Consider the following 13,953-nt stretch of genomic DNA (forward strand, 5'->3'; position numbering starts at 1 on the left):
CCAATACACGAGAACTTCCTCATTTTGGAACCAATTTGACTCAAAACAGTATCTATTTTGCGAATTTAGTTCTGTTGTATGTATATTTTTCGTTATTTTTAAGAGCTATAGGACAAAAACAAAAATGCTTAAATTATTTTCATTCTTAAACCATTTTCTCAACAGAATTAAACACAATCCTAAAAAGGAAAAATGTACATGCAATGGAAACTTTAATCATTATAAGTTTGCTGTTCAATGTTTGGTAAAATCATATGGAAGTTGAAAGATTTATTGTGTTTGTCCCTTGGAATATACAGAAAGACAATTAACTCAGTAACTTTTCAACAAAATTTTAAGCAGTTATCGTACTTACAATTGATTATTCTCCAAAATGTATTTTTTACACATTTAGTTGTCACTATGTATGATGCAAATGTATTTGAATATACCTATGAAAAGTCAAAAAAGTAATACCACATTATGCTCTCGTATTTTAATCATGGTATAGATATATAGTTTTTTTGTTTTAAAAATAATTTACAAACCAACATATTCTATACAAATTATAAAATATCTAAATAACACGTAAAAGAATATACATTGATTATTGAAGTGAATTACTGAAGTGATTTTATTAATTCTTATACCATGAGTCTTTTAATGCATTAAATGTTTAATTAGAAAAGAACTACGTTTTGGTTTAGATTAATGTTTTGTAATTATTATATTTTTAAAAAAACAATGCCTCTCCTTTAATTTTACCAAATATACAGTAAATGAATATTTCATAAACTCTCATTACATAAAATTATTAAGTAAAATTTCATTTTTATGAAAATATTAAATTCTTTAACACGATAACATTTAAAATATTTCCACACAAGTTTTTAATAGAGATAAAAATCTTACTGTATTCTGCTTAAAAAATAATTTTTTAATTTCTTGAAACTGCATTAATTTATGAAATATAATAATATAATGGAATTTTAAATATATTGAAAAAGGAATAATAAAATTTAAAATTAAAAGTTTTTAACAAAATAAATCACAGACACATTTTTATCTTACAAAATATGCATAAATGACGAACGCTTTTTCAATTGATGCTCACTTTAAATTCTATTAGACATAAATTTTTGTAATAAACAAAAATCATAAAATAATTTGTTTTGATCTTTGCAATTTGTAATAATGTTTTGTGATTAATTTATTTCATTGACTTAATATTTGGATAAAGCTCGCATTTCTAGTTCAATTCAATATATATGCTACATTTTCTAACTAGTCTCAAACACATGTAACATATATAATATATATATATTAATGCAATTAAATACATATGTTACTTTTTCTAATGAGACTCAAACACATAACTGTTTTATGCTGTAAGGACTATGTCAACAGTATTATCGAATATAATAATATTACTTAAAATGAAATTAAAATAAATATGAAATTTAATTTAATTAAGTAATATAATATGATCTATTATAAGTAATATAATATAATTACTGTTTCAAATTTAGCTTTTCATTGAAAAAAATTATTTTCTGTAATATAAGGTTAATATTAGTTCTTGGACAGAAGCTTGAAATATGAACAAGAAAATGAATATTTTAATAAAAATCAGCAATAAAAAAATTAAATATTGAATGAAAATTTTAAAAATGAATTTTTTGTATTATTAATTAGTGTTTTAGTTAAGTTTTTAAATGAGAAAAAAGTAGTCTATAGTAACTGAACCATTCAAAAATGTAACTTAATGCAAAAGTGTGAAACGTGCAAATGCAGATTGTTCTAAATATTTTTCTTATTGTGAACTAGCATTTTGTAAAAAAAACATTTTTTCTAACTTTGTATTATATTACACTGAAAATGTATGTTAAAAAATAATGTCCGTTAATTACTTCAATTCAATTAAATTAATTTGTAATTTCAATGCAGGATAGAATTATAAATTTGAACTATTAGAATTGTCTAAAGACATGTAAATTATCTAAAAAAAACATTAATAAATAACTTTTCTACATAAATATTACATTTTTCATCCTAGCTTGTCTTAAAATTGACAATAACTTACCTTTACTGAATGCAAAACAAGTGAAGGCAGTTGAGGTCAAGGTGGATGAAGATTATCATCAAGGCCGAAGGCCTCTATTGCAGAGAAACCGTTTTTTGCCATTTGTGCCCTTCAAAAAATTTGCGTTTCCTTCTTTTAAGAAGATGCTGTGCTTGTAGCTAAATGTCCAGTACAAAGGGTGCCAGCCAACTCCTGATTGGCTAAGGCAGCAAGGAAAAAGAGTATTACTCTATAGTACTGCACGTGCAATTATCATATATTATGTTTACCAGATTGGGGAAAGTGGTTTATGTTAAAGTTATACAACATATGTATTTTATTTATACACCAACATTGTATCAATCCAATATATAATATCATTATTTCTATATTTAAATCTTATTATTTAATTTCTGCGCATTTTGGAGATCTTAAATGGAAATATTTTATTTGTTTTTTTTTTATTTTACTTTAAATGTATATTTCCTTCTTATAATTATTTGTAAATATTATTGCAATTAAATAGTTATTACTGTAATTATTATGGCCTAATATTTTACGGTAAAAGTGGATTTTACAGTAAATTGATTTTACAAATGATGCACCCAGTGTGCCGGTGTTTTTCAATTATTTGATTAGGAAATTTATACAATGTACATTTACAATGAACAAGATATGGTTTGATAGGTTTTGAAAATTACTCTTCAAAAAGTTATTCAGAGGATGAATAATTATTATAGATGATTAAAAGAAATTTTAAAATGGGCAGAATTAGTTTCACGTGAAATTGTCACGGAGATTTCAAACTTTTCTATGTTGTTTCATTTTTTTTTTATTCTACTCTGATGTATTTCCATGTATACGCGCGTTTTTTTTTTGTTTTTGTTTTTTTGCTTTTTTTTTGAAGAAAAATAACAAAAATAAACATTATTTTAAGTAAAATATGAATGTTTTATCATGATACAAGCATTTATAGCTAATTAATGTCTGGTGAAGATTTATAACTAGTCAAAATTAGTTTTATTTGAAATATAGTTTTGAAACTGTCACAAAGAATTAAAACTGATCTAAGTACTTTCTCTTTTTTTTTTACTCCACTCTGAAATATTTTCAGGCCGCACTATAGTTCTTTGTTTTAAGAAAATAACGAGTCGAAATATGTTATCATCATATAAAGATCTAAAACTACAGATTTTCGGCTCTGAAATTCTGAGTCATTAAATGCAAGAATTCTCTATTATTGAAAAATGCTAAATATTCAATAGGTTTTGCATAAAGTTATATTTTGTTAATGTTTTGTTTAAATCTAACATATATTCATTTTATTTAAAATTTCCTCGCAATTTTACTTACTTATCAAATTAATAGATGATATATAAATATATTTACAGTTTAATCTTGTACTAAATTACATTACATTACTTCAGATTTTAATCTTCTAAATATATTTACATAACTGTTCAGATTGAATCATTAATTCATTTTCATTTAATCTAGCTTTCACTTATTCTAAAATCAATACATCTGTTGTACTAAAATCAATACAATTAATTATCAATAGAATATGACCATTAATTATCACCATTTATGTATTTTAGGAAATTTTGTTTAATAATATTATAAAAGATAAGTAAACACGTGAACAAAACACGTATTGCTCTATAGATATTCTGATATACTTGAAGCTTCTAATTTAAATATGTGATCACAGAACTTTAGCTCTTTTAACAAAACTTGTAATTTAAGCTCTTTTAACAAAACTTGTAATTTAAGCTCTTTTAACAAAACTTGCAATTTAAGCTCTTTTAACAAAACTTGTAATTTAAGCTCTTTTAACAAAACTTGTAATAGCTTAAATTTGAAAATCCTCATTAATATGAAGCATTAATAAAGTAATGAATAACACTTTTAGCACTTTTCACATCAGTGCTATAAAAAAGTTTGGGGTCAGTAAGAGCACTGTGTTATTTTTGTAACAAACAAATTAAAATGAAATTTCAAAAGCAATTTAACGGACACCTTATTTAAAAATAAATAAATAAATAAATAAATAAATAAATAAAAGCCGTGGGGGTTCAGGGGGTACCACACTCCTCTCCCAATGAGGTTAACCAGGCTCGAATCCGAGCGATGTCTGGTTGAAACGAATTCTACTCCCGGCTCGCACCGACCTCAATGCTGATGTGAAATATCCTCAGTGGTAGACAGATCATGGGTTAGAGTCCTCTTGTCGTCAGTATAACCATGCGAGGTGTTCGTGGTTTTCCTCCCCATGTAACACAAATGCAAGTTAGTTTCATCAAAAAGTCCTACACGAAGGCAAATTTCATCCAGTATTTGCTCCAAGAGTCCACTTGCCTTCTGGTTCAGGTTCAAAATTACAAGACTGCGGAATTGAATATTAGTAGCCGTAAACTCAAAATTTAGATCGACTGTTCAACGACGGTCATAAAAAATATTTAAATATCCGAATTTTTCAGAATGCACGTAAAATAAAGTTATGATTCAATAAAAATATTATTATGCCATTATTTTTGTTGTATGGTTATTTATGGTATTTTTATTTTGGGAGATAAGATAGTAATGTAAATATATTTTTCTGGAATAAATTAGTCACTTTTCTTCCATCACACTTTTTACCCGTTTCTTTTTCTTCCTATAAAAAGTACTAAACTTCTTTTAGTAAGCAAAAATCATATTTTTGTAACACAATCAACAATAAGCAAGACATATATATAAGAAAGGACGCAAAATTTTCTTGTTTTTCTTTACTGTTTAGAATACACTGTATTCAAAATTCTAAAAATTAAAAATTGAAGCTTTCAATAATAAAAATTTATAAGATATTCACCAGCTGCTGATTATATTTTTCCAAATTCTAAAGATTTTTATTTTAAATAAAATTTTGCACCAATAAGTCTTTTTTAAAATAATATTGTTTGTAATTGAATTATGCAACAAAATACTATGTTTATCACTTTAAACATGCGTATATTTTTTAAAATTTAATTCAGAAAGTTTTAACGTTTTATTTGAAGTAATTTAAAAACTCAACTTTTAACAATTCTTTATTTTTTTTTTTTTTTTGTTCACATTGATATTCCTGTTCCTTAATATTTTTGTAATAGTTCTGAATAAAAAATATCTCCCTGAAAAAAATTAGAAAAAATTTTTATAATAACAAAAAGAAGGAATTTAAAATTTGACAAAATTCTCCAAAGTTATCTTTAGGACAACTACATAAATGATTTGAAATTTCGATAAAACTATTGAGTCATTTTTAATTTATTCAATAATTTTATAGGATTTTAAATTGATGAATAATGTCAAAAACATATCCACTTTTTGAAAGCATAAAAGTGAATCACGCATTTTTTNAGTCACTTTTCTTCCATCACACTTTTTACCCTTTTTTTTTTCTTCCTATAAAAAGTACTAAACTTCTTTTATTAAGCAAAAATGATATTTTTGTAACACAATCAACAATAATCAAGACATATATGAGTCGCTCAGAGGCCAATGCGGTTAAGTCCAAAACACAACAATTGAGAAAATTAATGTTTTTTGATACATTAGTTTTTAAAATTCTTGGTTTATTAATTTAATTAGAAAAGTGTATAAAGTCTTTTTTCAAGGTGTAAACTCTGCAAAAAAGCAAGATATGTACAGGATGTGTAAATAAAAACGTAAGTATTTATTGAAATAATGACAGCATCGTAAAAATTTTAGTACTTATACCTTTTGGCAGCAGAAAAAGATAAGAAATTTATGTCTACTACTAGTCTACTAGTATAAACGAACTTTTATTTTTCTCAATCATCACTAGATACAGTGACTAATAGAAAATAAACTGTTGGATTATTTCAAAAATTGTTTTTTACATCCAAACTAGAGTGGCACTTTTCTTTGTTTTAGGAAATGAAAATAAAATAAATAAAAAAATACCACATTTTAAAAAAATACTACGAAAAATACCATACCCCTTTTTTATGGTGAAAAAGTACTACCGTAGTATTTAAAATACTACGTCTGGCAACCCTGATATGAATTTCTTGTTTTTCAGTGTTACCAACAAATATCGAAAGAAGAAGAAGAATTTAATTTTTATTTCAAAGCTTATGTAAAAAAATGTTGATAAAAGGTGGACTTATTCACAATGGCTTCTGAAATTATTATACAATATATTCAGAAGCTAATAAAAAAAGGGCTGTCTAACCTAGAAAAAAGTAAATAACGAGTAAATCCTTTAATAACTAAGAAGATTATTATTTATTTCATCAAAATTTCCAAAAATCAGAAAATATCAAAAAATGGACTTAACCGCATTGGCTTCTGAGCGGCTCATATATAAGAAAGGACGCAAAATTTTCGTGTTTTTCTTTACTCTTTAGGATATACTGTATTCAAAATTCTAAAAATTGAAGCTTTCAATAGTAAAAATTTATAAGATATTCACCAACTGCTGATTATATTTTTCCAAATTCTAAAGATTTTTATTTTAAATAAAATTTTGCACCAATAAGTCTTTTTTAAAATAATATTGTTTGTAATTGAATAATGCAACAAAATACTATGTTTATCACTTAAAACATGCGTATATTTCTTTTTATTTAATTCAGAAAATTTTAACGTTTTATTTGAAGTAATTTAAAAACTCAACTTTTAACAATTCTTTTTTTTTTTTTTTTTGTTCACATTCATATTCCTGTTCCTTAATATTTTTGTAATAGTTTTGAATAAAAAATATTTTCCTGAGAAAAATTAGAAAACATTTTTATAATAACAAAAAGAAGGAATTTAAAATTTGACAAAATTTTCCGAAGTTATCTTTAGGACAACTCCATAATTAATTTGAAACTTCGATCAAACTATTGAGTCATTTTTAATTTATTCAATAATTTTATATGATTTTAAATTGATGAATAATGTAAAAAACATATCCACTTTTTGAAAGCATAAAAGTGAATCACGCAATTTTTTTTTTAATACTACATTACTCAGTTTTGTTCAAACTAGAATATTTAATTTTGAATAAGTATATTAAAATATATTGATTATAAATTTAAATTAGATTACTATAAACCCATATTGTTACATAACGCATTATTTCAGTGAAAAAAACATATTAAAAATATTTGTTCAATCCTATATAGGTAAACTTGCATAATTTCTAAAAGGTATTGTTAAATTATTCATTTAAGTATTGATAGTGTATTGGTTTTTAGAAAAAAGTGTTTGTCTATTTGTTTATCTCTCGCTTATCTTACTTGTTTATTGTTATATAAATTGTTCAAATATAAGTTGCTTATAAAAATAATATAGTAGTAATGTCAAAATTAAAATTAAATGAATGATGCACTATTTAAGTTGAAACTAACCTATTAAAAATAATCATACAATCCTATATAAGTAAAACTATATTTCGACTGCTTCTAAAATGCTTCTTTATACTCATTCATATGTATATTAATAGTGTTCTAAAATAAGTCTCTTTAATTATCTTTTGTTTATCTTTTTAAAAACAATGCAACATAAACATCTGCTGTATTTAGGTGTCAAAAATAGATTTTAAAAAACAGTAAAGTATTGCATTTTCGTAATTTATTTTAAATAGTTTAAATTTCTTTTTAAACAAGAAATTTAAACCCTTTCTAGCATAATAATATAAAATTCAATTATATACGTTTTATACATGTTTAGATCTGATTACATGTCACAGCAATTTATATATTTTTTAAAATTTATGGAAAGTTTTAACATAATTCCATTTGATATATTTCTTTTTTTCCTTTCCTAGTTTGATGACTTTTAGAAAATGATTGAATCCTAATAAAAGATCCATCTAAAAGAAGTGGTTTAAATATATTGCCAAAATAAATAGAAGATTATTGTACTGATAAGTAGTTTTTTAAATTTTTTTATCTAGAAATTTTCTACATTTCTAACAAAAGGAAAATACTTTTTAAAGATAACTTATGCAGCTCTTAAATTTCATTATTTTGTATCTTTTTATTGAAATCTAAATATTTATGTCAAAAATAAATAGTTTTCGTAACATACTGATTATTAAATTTTTCTTCCTTAAACATTTCTAAATATTAAATTTACAATTTATTAATTTGTATTTATTTTCTATTAATTTGTAGTAATTTCCATTTTTATCAAAAATATTTAAAAGTATTTAATTAATTACTTTGATTCGTTTTTGATTTGGGACAAAAAGTAAATGTTTAGGATAACATTTTAAATTTAATGAGCAAGCGTATAATTATAAATTCATTTTTAACTCTTATTTATAGATTTCCAGTGCAATTTTGAATTTCAAGAGACAAAAAGGAATTTCGGAAATTTTTTGCGCCATCTTATGGAAAACTTTTTGATTGTTTTAGAAGCAACATTATTATACGGTACAATTATTATACAATAATTATACATACAATATTAATTATAAAATTTAACATTGAAATATCATTTACATCAAACTAATAATATGAAATATTATTTACAACAAGTGAAGCGCTAAAATAAATCCTATTTCAGTTCAAGTTTAACCATATATGGTTTAGGCCGCAGCAAATAATAATAATATAATATGGTTTAGGCAGCAACAAATTTAAATGACAATATGGTTCAATAGGTTCAAATTTTATTTAATAGAACAAACTGCTCCGAAAATATTTTGAAATGCATGATGGTAGCAACTCATTAAATAATATAGTCGGTAATGATCTAAACTATTCTCGGCAATGTTTACTATAGTCGGCAGTGGTCTATATTACAGTCGGCAATGGATACTATACTCGAAATTGGGTATTATAGCCTGCAATGGGTACTATTTTCGGCAATTGTTTATGCTATAATCAACAATGGTCCATACTATAGTCGGAAATTGATACTTTGGTCGGAAATGGTCTATACTGTAGTCGGCAATGGTTTATACTATAGTCAGCACTATAGCCAGCCAGTCAGCAGGGATATTATTTTAGTCAGCCACTATAGCCAGCCATATAAAATTTGTATAGTAGCAAACACAAAAAAAAATTTATAGTTGGAAAATATTCATTTAACAACACTGCTAAATATTACCTGTATGCTCCTGGGACAAAATTTTGTAGTAAACCAATATAATTTTAAATAAAGCAAAGTAAACAAAAAGGAACAAAAAAAAAATAAAACAAAATTTTTAACAAAAAAAAAATAAAAATATTTAAATTTAATTCCTTAAAATTGCATCTTTGGGTAATCATTATTTGGTAATCACCAACTATAGATTTTATAGTAATATAAAATAACTAATGCAATAGAAGGGTACTAGCACTCCATGGAAATTTCTGTTAGCAGTCATTAGAATGCAAAGAACAATAATAACGTTCGTTCGTAAGTAAAATGTATATTTTATTATTATGTTATATTTTGGTAAATAAAAATAACCTGTTTCTCCCAGAAATATGTTAAAAGTTCTGTTACCGATTTTTAAATTTTCTGAAATCTATTGAACTGTAATTCTAAATTTATGAAGCAAGTTAAAAACTAAATTTTTTTTAACACTTTTAAAACTAAATATTATTTCAAACTATAAAACCGAAATTATGCACAAACTATCAAAATTGAAATGTCATTCTTAATAAAAATGCGATTTTGTTTTCAATGCATCGAAAAAAAAGTAAGAAATAAACTTCATAAATTCCTGTTGAAAATTATTTAGTGACAAGTTTATGTTTTTGCTGGAATAGACTTCATAGCCGCATCAAACAATAGGTTCATTACTCGCCGATAAGTTTGTCCACAAGTAGCAACTATAAGTTCCTAAACAAAGAGTTCGTTGTATTCGGTTTTGATTAATGAGAAATGAAAACGTGTTTAAATCTTGGATTAAATATTTACCAATCGATGTTTATATTACTTTTGAGGTATTAACTAAAGAAAAATAGGCATTGTAAATATGCTATTATGTATTTTTATGTGCACTGTAAAAAATTTTTTGTATTTTGCCGTGCAATTGAAGAAAAAAAACAATGAAAGTGCTTCATGATGGATTTAAAAAGCAGCAAGTAACTTCTTTTTTTCACACCGAGAAAAAAAAAGTATTTTCAAACTACCAGAATATGGTAAGCATTTTCGTGGTTTTGGCACTATGGGAACACCAAACAACGTAATAATTTTTAACGCATTAAAAAATGTAACTATATTATATATAAATATAATAATAGCGATTAATGTTGATAAAATAAGAAATGAAATATAGTTTTATAATGTGTGACAATATTTAGTAAATGTAGTAAATTTGGTAATATTATCTTGATACCTTAGAGCATGGCATAAAAATCATTTGTACGATTAAATTTAATTCTCAGTTTTGTGTTTTTTACTGATTGTGTGGTAATAAGAATTATAATTTAGAAAACCTTTTTCGGTAAACCTTTACCATATGAATGGAAAAATTAACAAATGAATGGTTTAAATCTTGGTGAATGGTTTAAATCTAAAAAATGGTTAAATCGCCAAGGTTTAAATACAGTATATTTTGGTTTTATTAACTGAAAGCAAGCTTTTTCTACTTTAATAGAACTGTCATTACCCTATAGTGCGCTAATTTTAACGCATTTTTTTCCGATACGAACTCTAGAATAGAATTTCAAAACACTCTAATTTTTCATAAAACAAAATTTATTTTTGTTAAAAAAATTTTGGTCAGAGTAGCTTATCATACAAAAATGCTAAATATATGAAAATTTAAATTATGAATTTCTTGTAACTTTCGTAATTTTTATATAACACAGCAGTATAGTTGCCACCATTTTAGGTGTTGAGATAAGCTTAAATGTTTTAAAGTGAAAAAACATGCTAGTTTAAAAGTAAATAACGAATATGTGCAGTCACATTTTTTATTTACTTTTTTGTTTAAATGTTTACTGACAGCACACATTTTCATGAGCATTAGAATAGATTAAATGGCTTAATTGCAGAAACATTTAGTTTACAAAGCAGGCAACTGTGCAGCCATTAATGCTCCATTAATGTTAAAAAATGCATTTAGTTGACCTCAACACCAAAAATGGTGGCAACTGTGCAGCAAATTTCTTTACTGTGTACTTATGTTGCAAGCACATATTTGAAGTAGTCTACAGCATTTCGTTATTATTTTCTAATAAAACCAGAAAGTGTTTCAGTGATGATTTATTAATTTTTAACGAATAAGTGATTATTATTTTTAGTGATTATTATTATAAGTGATTATTATTTAGTGATTATTACTTCGAAAATTTAAAAAATTATATTCGCTTAGATTTTTTTCGAAATTTGAAAAACTAGTACTATAATTCAAATTAGAAGAATTTAACTTTTTAAAACATGCCTTTACGACAAACTTGTTAGCATTTTCATAACACTGTATAAAATAATTAATGTAATAAGAAAATCTAGATCAGTATGTATAGTTTCTGGATTTCTTATATTTTTCATTGAAATGAGAAAACAGATACATTTAACACATATATAAAATACATTTATTTCATAGCTTACTGTTACATTTTTTGATAAGCATCGCTATTTTTTTTCTCCATTAATTTGTAGTGTATATTTTAATTCTTGTTTTGGGATAAAAAAAGTCATTTTTTGTTCAAGTTAGTAAGAATTATTCGAGTATTTTCATTTTTAAAACAATAAACATAAAAACTATTATAGACACAATCGAGAAATTCATATTTTTAAAGGGAGTGCAGTATTTCTATCGTACTTTTCACAGAAAACAGATGGCTAATAGATTTATTTTCAAATTTTTTTTCTTATTATGTAAAATTTATGAATTATATTTTTTGTTATAAGTTAATAATGCATTACATTTTTTTTTTTATTTCAGATTGGAAGCCATGCAACTTTTTAACTTATTTTCAGGATTAAAGATGCTGAATTTTCTTGAAATTTGCTTACAATTTAGAGTATTTGTAAAAAAATCTTTTTACTTGTCTTTATGTGCAAATTCGCAACTTTGGTGGTATGAGAAAAATGATTCGCCTTTATCGCATTCATCGCCTAAATGATCAATTAACTTCGTATTTTACTTTATAATAAATTTTTATTAGTAATGATAGTCACTAATTTATCAATTCTCTTTTTCAAATTTCACATGAACATAAAACCTCATTGGAATCCCCATAATTATTACAAAATGATGAATAATTTTAAACTTTTTTGTTTTTACTAAAAATTTAGTTATTTTATTCCATATTTAAAACTTTGAATTTAGTTAGAGTTAAAAGGAGCTTCAATTTAGTTGCAATAATTATATTTTTCATATGCCAATGCAGAGAATGTAAATAATACGCAATATAGTTACCACCACTTTTTAATGATGTTTCTTGCCAGTTTATTTTGCAGATCTGCCCTTTAGTAAATACCTATAAAGATTAAAATGATATAATATGTTATTTGTAATAATATATTATTTAATTATTAATACCAATAAATATTTAATAATATTCCCAAATGTAAGAGATAGCAGATTATTTTACTACGTAATTCAAATCTTTTATAATCACATGAAAAAATATTCTGGTTAAATTACCGCACTGTATAGTAATGGCATTTCTTTCAAATAAATAAATATGTAGCACATAATTCTGTTTAATAAGACTAAAATATACGATGCCTAAACCATTCATTTGGTAATTTTTCTCTTATATGTTTACCGGGATTTCTGAAGAAATTTAACCTAAAAAATGGTGTCTATGCCATACTATGAAGTATCATGATAACAATATCAAATTTTATAACTTTTACCAAATTTTATCACATGTCGTAAATTTTATAACATATTGCCAAATTTTATCAATTTAATTAAAATCATTATCAAAGCACTTTAATAAAATTTACCGAGAATTTTGGTGTTTCCATAGAGCCAAAAGCAGTGCAAATTTCACTATGTCCTGGTAGTTTTGGCCACTCCTTTTTTTTCGGTGTATTTTTAAAAATCCTTTTTGGCAATTGGTTTAAATTAGGAAATAGTCAATATAAAGTGAACTAATTCATGAGAGTGATAATAATTTATTAAATATTCTTTAAAGACAATGTTCTTTCGCAGCTTTTAAATTTTTTATACCACTGTCCCCTCATCATATCACTTCTGTTAATTGATAGTTTTGAATTTAATAATTTCAATAATTTTTCTGTTAGTTAATAATTTTTTCAGTAAAGAATAATTTTTACTGTTCAAACGCAAGTGATACTTTTTCAATGCTTTCTTCAAATACATAAACTGAAGCATTTTGAAAAATACTTACATCCAATGATTTATTTGAGTTTTAAAACAAAGAAACTAACAAATACTGAAAAAAAAATACAAATTCAGATTTTATATTTTCTTAAGACTTAAACTTAAATATTTTGGTGTTTCAATCATTAAAACTTCTGCAAATTATGTGCTTTTCAAAAGTATTTGCTAATATTTGACTTTTTTTTTTTTTTTTTTTTTTTTTTTTTTTTTTTTTTTTTTTTTTTTTNTATATATTTTGAAGGTTTTCCTTGCAAAATGTGCTTTTTGACCTGAATAATAACTGAAAAGAAACACTGATCTGGAATTTTCATCCGAAAAAGACCAGAACAAAAATTTTTGAAAAATATTTAACGTTATGAAACTAAATATTTACCTAATGTAATAATATTTTGTTACACGCTAATATAAGATAGATTTTTGAATCTGATAAATAAACTGTGTTGACTAATTGCAAGAAAATAAGAATTTGTAACTCCTGAAATATAAGACAATAGAATCAACTTCAAGTGTTTATAGTGCACTATCTCTTAAGGCAGTACACAATGTTAAAGAATTGTTGTTTACATATTTTAATTTAGCTCACTATGAAAGTGTATTAATTTAGTGCAGTATTTTAGCAATATTTTTCAGATTTTAACAA

General features: G+C 24.3%; 1 protein-coding gene across 3 annotated transcripts in view; it reads right to left on the minus strand.

Annotated features, from left to right (window-relative positions):
- LOC107457033 (homeotic protein ultrabithorax) overlaps nt 1–13,953 on the minus strand; it is a 218,932-nt gene that overhangs the window by 112,307 nt on the left and 92,672 nt on the right. For 2 of the 3 annotated variants that reach the window (XM_021148683.3, XM_071187996.1), the window contains exons 3-4: nt 12,378–12,438; nt 2,063–2,262 (exon numbers count right to left, since the gene is read on the minus strand). The gene's annotated coding sequence lies outside the window, so the exon portion shown is untranslated. Of the gene's footprint in view, nt 1–355; nt 432–2,062; nt 2,263–12,377; nt 12,439–13,953 lie in introns of all 3 variants that reach the window. The other variant, XM_071187998.1, reaches the window with a different exon arrangement.

Source organism: Parasteatoda tepidariorum, chromosome X2 (genome assembly GCF_043381705.1).
Source record: "Parasteatoda tepidariorum isolate YZ-2023 chromosome X2, CAS_Ptep_4.0, whole genome shotgun sequence".
Classification (NCBI taxonomy): domain Eukaryota; kingdom Metazoa; phylum Arthropoda; class Arachnida; order Araneae; family Theridiidae; genus Parasteatoda; species Parasteatoda tepidariorum.